Here is an 8298-nt window from a genome sequence, read left to right on the forward strand (position 1 = left end):
CAACCAGCCAACCTACAAAAGCAGTGCCTCCTAGACAATCTCCAGCTCAGTACAAATATAAAAAGAGAGCCATAAAAGGATAGGGAAAAACGTCCAGCTGATCCTAGCCTAAATTGTTGACAAAAACATCGTGGGCTAAATAAATGACTGGTGTCTTAAGTTGTCTGTATTGTTGTCTGTAGTTTAAAATGTTATTCATACAGATACTGTACCTAGATATAGGGTATTGTCCTATCAAATCCTAAATATGTGAGCTTAGCTTTAGGACTAGGTAACAACCAAATGTTGGAAAAATGATAGTCCGTGCTATACAGTCTTAAAATACTGTATTGAATTGTTGCTCACAATAGTGTGGAAGCTAAGAAAAAATACCTTATAAACTTTGACCCTTAGCGAGGTGATCTCTAAGCAGAATATTTAGGCAGCTAGTCAAGGGTTGTTATTAGTTCTATTCATAAATAGATATTATATAATATAAAACTGCAAGAGCAATCTAAAGAAAGAAATTGATAATTACCTAGCAGAATACAAGGAGGATATAGTGTGGCAAGGGCTTTTTGGATTGGAAAATAAAACTGTTTCTCAAGTTCAGCCTCTAATTCTAAAAACATTTTAACTATAAAATATAGTCTGGAATAATAATTCCAGTTGAGGTTGTGACTATAAACCCATGTGATAAGACCTCCAAAAGAATTAAGGCAATACCATGAAAACACTACCACTTAGCCCACAAGGTTTATAGAAGGATACTCTCCCCTGGAAGTTTACTACTAAAATAAAAGTAAGTAGTTAGAGACACTCTCTTCATTATCTATTATCTATGTATCTATCTATCCATCCATTCATCCATGCATCCATCCATTATCAACCTATTTTTAAACAACTGGGAAAATGAATCTAGACATAGATCTTACAACCTTCACAAAAACTAACTCACAATGGATCACAGACCTAAATGTAAAGTACAAAACTAGAAAACTTTGAAAAAAAGATAAAAAAAAACCTAGAAAACTTCTGAAAAATAAGAAAGGAGAAAAAAATTTGGATGATCTTTGGTTTGCTGATGGTACAAAACCAAAGGCAAGATCCATGAAAATGAATTGATGAACTAGACTTCACTGAAATTAAATTTTCTGCTCAGTAAAAGCCATTGCTCAGAGAATAAGAGGGCAAACCACAGAGTAGGAGGAAATATTTGCAAAGACATATATAATAAAGGACTATTATCTGAAATATGCATAAAAAACTCAAAACTTAGCAATAAAAAAATCTAATTTAAAAATTAGCCCCAAACCTTAACAGATACCTCACTAAAGACTGCATACATATGAAAAATAATTACATGAAAAGATGTTCCACATCGTATATTGTCAGGGGAATGCATATTAAGACAATTAGGCGATATTACTACTCCCATACTAGAATGGTCAAAATCTGGAACCCTGACAACATCAAATGTTGGCAAGCATGTGGAGCAAAGGGAACTCTCATTCGTTGCTGGCAGAAATGTGAAATGGTACAGCAACTTCAGAAGACATTTAGATGGCTTCTTAAAAAACTAAACACATTCTTGCTTATGATGTAGCAACTTCACTTCCTAGTTTTTACCCAAAGAAATTGAAAACTTATGTCCACAAAAAAACCTGCATGTCGATGTTTATAGCAGCTTTATTCATAATTGCCAAATCCTAGAAACAACCGTGGTGTCCCTTAATAGGTAAATGGATAAATAAACTGTGGGAGATCTAGACATTGGAATCTCATTCAGCAATTTTTAAAAAATGAGCTATGAAGCCAAGAAAATACACAGAGTAAATTTAAATGCATACAGTGAATGCAAGAAACCATTCTGAATGACTACATACAACCCATATACTTCTAACTTTATGACCTTCTGGAAAAGGTAAATGATGGAGACAGCAAAAAGATCAGTGTTTACCAGAGGGGATGAGGGATGAAGGGATGAATAGGAAGAGCACAGAAGATTTTTAGGGTAATGAAACTGTTCTTTATGATAGTGTAATGATGGATACATGTCATTATATATTTGTCCAAAGCCTTAAGTGTACAGGATAAAGAGTGAACCCTAATATTAGTGATAAACTTTAGATGATAATGATGTGTTGATGTGGTTCATCAATTGTAACAATAGACCACTCTGATAGGGAATATTGGTAATGGTGGAGGTTATGCATATATGGGTGCTTGGGGTATATGGAAAATCTCCATACTTTTCACCTAATTTTCTTGTAAACCTAAAAAGTGTTTGAAAAAAATGAAATTTATTGAAAACAACCCCAGTTATTTTAATTTGTTACATAGAATACTTACACCATTTTAAGTGATTAGTACTAACAAGTGTTACCAGCCTGGACTAAGCAGGACTGAGATTATAAGGATCTAACACTACTGATTTTCTACATGCAGGAGGCAGGATCATAAATCTATTTAGCTGCTAACAGAGGTGATTTCTACAGAAGTAGACAAAAAGAATAATGGGAAATAAAGAATATCTTAGAGGATGGGGCCAAGAGTGTAAAGCAAAGAACCCAGACCATAGAAGAGACATTGACTGGCAAGTTACTCCCAGGGACCAACACTAGGATTAATCAAGAAACATTCCTTATCTTTAGACTGGGTATGAACTGTCGGCATTTTCTCTGCCGTCTTATAGAGTTGTTACGGATTTGCTAATTTATCTCTCGTTCTTTCCCTTCTAAAATATGAGTTAAAATTATTCTGCACCACTTCATCATGTCTTGCTAACAGACTGAGGTGGGTGTGGGGAGCCATGCACTTGTGGATGGCAGTCACGTAGGTGACTAGGCCCAGGATAATGGGACTGTGAATGTTTAACCCAAGGAAAATGGGTGCGCTCGTGGACGACGCACGTTCAATGCCTGGAGTCACAAGGAGGGTATATGATTAACCTGTAGTTTTGGGAAGGGCACAAGATCTGTAGAACAATAGAAACCTATGGAGTCACGTAGGTGCTCATGAGCATCTCACATGCTCATGGATAAGGTCACTAGTAGTCCTTCTGATTGGTGTTTAGGTGAATCGCGTGATATGGTGATTGGGCATTTGTAACTACTGATACTATAATAAGGGGCTTAATTTGAGGAGCGGGGTTCCCGGATCAAGATATGTAGAAGACTGACAATAAAGAAGTTTGCCACTCAACCTCGTCTGCGGGTCGTTCTTGCGGGTCGAGAGCGACATCTGGTGCCGAAACCCGGGATCCCGACTCTGGACGTGGACCGAGGATTGGGGTAAGAGCAACAAGAAGTTCACCCTAAAGGGCCCTAGGGTGACGAGCTAAAGTGCGCGCCTATTTCCTGTCTTTAGACGGGGGTGAAGTCTCTGGGGACTATTGTTAGTGGGCAATTTTTTAAGGTTCCTCAGAGGTGTAAGGGTTTCCAAAGATGGGAAACGAACTTGCCCGCTATAAAATGGAAGGTCCATTGAGAGACCTTTTGAAAGCTCATGGCACTCCATTAAAGACTAAAACTGCTCGCGCCTTCTTGAAAGAGGCCGGTGAAATTGCCGATACAAGTGAAAGTTCCCTCGGCAGGGACGATACAAGTGAAAGTTCCCTGGGCAGGGACGATACAAGTGAAAGTTTCCTCGGGATGGGGAACGAGCTTAGTAGACGTAGAATGGAAGATCCCCTAAAAGACGTTCTCAAGATGAACGGTACCCCCTTAAAGGCAAAAACAGCCCGAGCCTTTTTAAAAGAAGTAGCAGAGATTGCCCCCTGGTTTATAGAAGAAGGGCTCCTAAATGTGCCACAATGGAAACACCTGGGCGAGGACTTAAAACTCTGCCTCTCTACATCCCCGGGGACTCTCGCCGTGTGGTCCCTGGTGAAAGTATGTTTGCTATCCCCCCGAGAGCCCCTGCAGCGAGCAGTACTACAGGGAGGGGAAGTCTTTAAGCAAGTGAAAGAAGAATCCCGTAAGGGCTCCTCCCGAGACCCTGACTCCGAAAGCGAAAGCTCAGAAGGGATGTCAGAAAGCGAGTTGCAGGAGCTAGGAAAGATAGAGGCAAACAACAAGAAGGAGGAATCTCCCGGTCTCCAGACAGACTTGGAAGCCATGAGGCAACGACTTGAGGATAGGGAGGCGGAATTGCAAAAGGTATTAGGAGAGTTAAGGGTGCAGGGAGAAGTAATGGCGCAGCTGAGAGCAGGGGCGGAAGCCGCAGTTATGGCACAATCAAAATTAAAAACGAAAGTTACGCCGCTTCCGCATTTTAGCTCCACAGCGCCACCCCATGAGTGGCCCCCGCCTTATAAGCCCAGTTGCACCAAGACGTGCTATTGTTCGGGCTGCGCCGCAGAGAATTGGAGAGAGGTCCTTGGCCCGGGAAAAGGTTTTTTTCCAGTGTTAGAAGATCAGAATCAGCAGAGGTACCACCAGCCACTAGATTTTAAGTTGGTGAAGCAGCTGAAGGAGGCAGTTAGCAGCTATGGGCCCCAAGCAGCCTTTATGGTCTCCCTTGTGGAGTCGCTGGGAGCACTCTACCTCGCTCCCGAGGATTGGGCCAACTTGACCAGGGCGATATTAAGTGGAGGACAATATCTAGAATGGAAAATCCAAAATCAGGACAATTGTCTGGACACAGCACGGAGAAATGCAGCCGCGGGTAACCCGCAATGGAATTTGGAAATGCTGACAGGCACGGGGCCATATCTCGGGGCCCAAGTGCAGAGTACATACCCCCCTGCGGTGTATCAACAAATAGCCACAGCGGCCCTCAGGGCTTGGAAGACACTGAAAGGGGCAGGAGACTTGCAAGGCCAATTATCCAAACCCGACCCGGTGCTTAGATGGCACCGAGGTTCCCTTTGTGTTTTCCCACAGGATGCGCCTGCTCCACTCTGGGTGCCGGAGTGGAACCTGTGGAGGGTGCTGGTGATGGTGATGATAGTGACGATGACTGTCCTACAGCCTGTTCCCATGAAGGCAGAGCCAGTTCAACTGTGGTCGAGACAAGAGACTGCCCAGCTTCAAGCCCTTCTTTAAATGGCTCAGCATAGAGTGCAATCTTCTCACCCTAACTCATGTTTGTTACTGACGCTTAAAACTTTAGATAATCGTCAAAAAAGCGGAGGGTCCTTTGTGGACTGAATATTATTTGCCAAGACCATTGGTCATCTCCCCGACGGGTATTGATTTTCCTATCACGGACTGGTCTAAGAATGATACACGAAGTTCTTACCATTATCAATATATTCCAGGAAGTATACTTACTACACAACAAGAAATGTTTCATCCTGACCTGTGGAAAGTGGTAGCCGCTATGGGACCTATTAATAATTCTAGAGCTATACCGGAATCGGGAAGTCTTACTTTTCGTACTTGTGTACCTAAACCATTTTTGCTTGTAATAGGGAGGGGGCAAGTGATTAAGGATAATAGTCTCTATCACATAAGTTGTATTAATTGTAAGCTTTCTAATTGTGTGCCCGTTGATACGTATAATCCCAATGTACCTATTCATGTGTTTTTAGTTATGCAACCACCTTTTTTCTTGTTACCTGTTGAGGTGGAGGGACCGTGGTATGCTAATTATGGTTATCAATTTGCCTTAGAACTAGAAAATGCGCTGTCTAGAAAAAGGCGATTTATTGGAATGCTAATAGCTGGAATAGGCGCTCTTATTACTTTAATAGCTAGTGCTACGGTATCCTCTTTCGCATTGGCACAGACCATACATACTGCTGATCATGTTAACGCGTTATCTCAAAATATTTCATTAGCATTACATATACAACAAGATGTTGATCAGAAATTGTTAGCACGCCTTGATGGAATAGAAGAGGCTGTAGAATATCTAGGCACACAACTCTCTGCTCTAAAAGCGCAAATGTCTTTCATGTGCCATGGTGCCTATCAACATATTTGTGTGACGCCCTTGTCAGCCAATAATATTTCTTGGGAAAAAGTACACAACCATTTGCGGGGAATTTGGCATGATACTAATGTTAGTCTAGATCTTTTACAGTTACAACGAGAAATCACTACCATTGGGCATGCGCGATTAGATATATCTGATCCAGCAAAAATGGCTGGTCGTATTTTGACTACTTTAAAAGATGCTTTACAGGGATTTAACCCAGGAAATATTTTACATTATACCTTCTGGATTCTAGTAGGAATTTTGGGAATCATCTTATGTCTATTGCTTATAGGAGGAGGATTTCTAAAGGTCTGGTCCAACTTCAAAAAGAAAACTTGTGCTCAGTTACATATGATACAATCAAAGCATAAGAAGAAAAATAATATAAAAGGTGCAGCATGAGGTAAAAATTATAAGTATTAGAATAACCATGCTGCGATTTCTGCCTCCTTCTTTGATCATTAGTATATTAATATTGCTCTATTGCCCTCTGACTCCTGTTCCCTCCTCAGGCTATATGTCTACCACACGCGTGACAATTTTAACTCACGTATGTATGTGGGCTCTGGAGCTGGTACCTCCCCCCAAATATGGCTTAGTATGCTGGATCGGTAGCCAAAGACGGGTAAGACTGATCCCTCACCATAGCAACCTAAGACAGGGGCTCCTCGATCCGGGGGGAGTACCCGATGACGGGTAAGCATGTGTGCTGAGGATTGGCAACCTAAGACAGGCACGATCCCTGCCATATATAAAAGAAAAGGGGGAGATGTGGGGAGCCATGCACTTGTGGATGGCAGTCACGTAGGTGACTAGGCCCAGGATAATGGGACTGTGAATGTTTAACCCAAGGAAAATGGGTGCGCTCGTGGACGACGCACGTTCAATGCCTGGAGTCACAAGGAGGGTATATGATTAACCTGTAGTTTTGGGAAGGGCACAAGATCTGTAGAACAATAGAAACCTATGGAGTCACGTAGGTGCTCATGAGCATCTCACATGCTCATGGATAAGGTCACTAGTAGTCCTTCTGATTGGTGTTTAGGTGAATCGCGTGATATGGTGATTGGGCATTTGTAACTACTGATACTATAATAAGGGGCTTAATTTGAGGAGCGGGGTTCCCGGATCAAGATATGTAGAAGACTGACAATAAAGAAGTTTGCCACTCAACCTCGTCTGCGGGTCGTTCTTGCGGGTCGAGAGCGACAGGTGGGGTGACAATATCTATCATTTCATATCATAGGTCTCTATATAAAGAATTGCGTCCAGAGCTGATGTAGGTTTCAAGATATTAATGCTTTTAGTGTGATACCAAATTAGATGGAGATTTGGGGAGATTTGAAGATGTGGGTAGTGTGTTTGCATGTGAGGATGATATGAATATTTGCACACATACAGAGGACTGCTATAGGTTACTGCACTTTTGGAGGTTAACTGCAAAACTGACCCAACCCTCTATATGTCAATCCATACCCTTTGCAAGGTTACTTGTCAGCATTTCTCACTAAGAAGTGGAGTTTAGATTTGTATGCCCAGAATCTGGACTGTTCTTAATGAACTGACAGGAAATGTAACAAGGACTTCTCACACTTATACTCAAGAACTCTTGTCCATTTCTACCATGTTGCAGACTCCTGCCTCCATGACAAAAACAAGCGCAAGTTAGCCTGATGGAGGATGAGAAACCACCTGAAGGAGAGTTGAGGCATGCCAACTAAGAGTCAGCCAAGCCCAAGAAGGGCCTTTAAGACATCCTGTTAGTTAACCTCAAGTGCATGAGGCAGTCAAGATCAAACAATAAGAACTCAGATGAATCCATCTTAAATCACCATCCTTAGAATTCACAGTGAAATAAGTGAATAGCTGATGTTGTTTTAATCCACTAAGCTTGGGGGTATTATCGTACAATAGTAGTAATTGATATCAGAATATGTATGGTTATTTCCTAATATATCTCTTGAGGTTTTGTTTTATGAAGACTGTAGCTATCTATATCTATATCATCTATATCTATATACCTATATACATCTATATCTATATATTTATATTTAAACAGTTTATTTATTTATTTGACAGAGAGATAGAGCCAGAGAGTACAAGCAGGGGGAATGACAGAGGGAGAAGTAGAAGCAGGTTCCCCATTGAGCAGGAAGCTCAATGTGGGACTTGATCCCAGGATGCTGGGATCATGATCCAAGTTGAAGGCAGACCCTTAACCAACTGAGCCACCCAGGTAGCTCTGTAGCTATATTTTTCAATGCTTGGGCATTCATAACTATCATAACTTGGGCAATACAAATTGTGGTGTTTAATATAAAAATTTTCTTTTTCTCAATGAAATTTGGGGGCAAAATTCTACTTTGTCTTATATCAGGATTATAATTCCTGCTT

Source organism: Mustela erminea, chromosome 4 (genome assembly GCF_009829155.1).
Source record: "Mustela erminea isolate mMusErm1 chromosome 4, mMusErm1.Pri, whole genome shotgun sequence".
In the NCBI taxonomy this organism is placed as follows: Eukaryota; Metazoa; Chordata; class Mammalia; order Carnivora; family Mustelidae; genus Mustela; species Mustela erminea.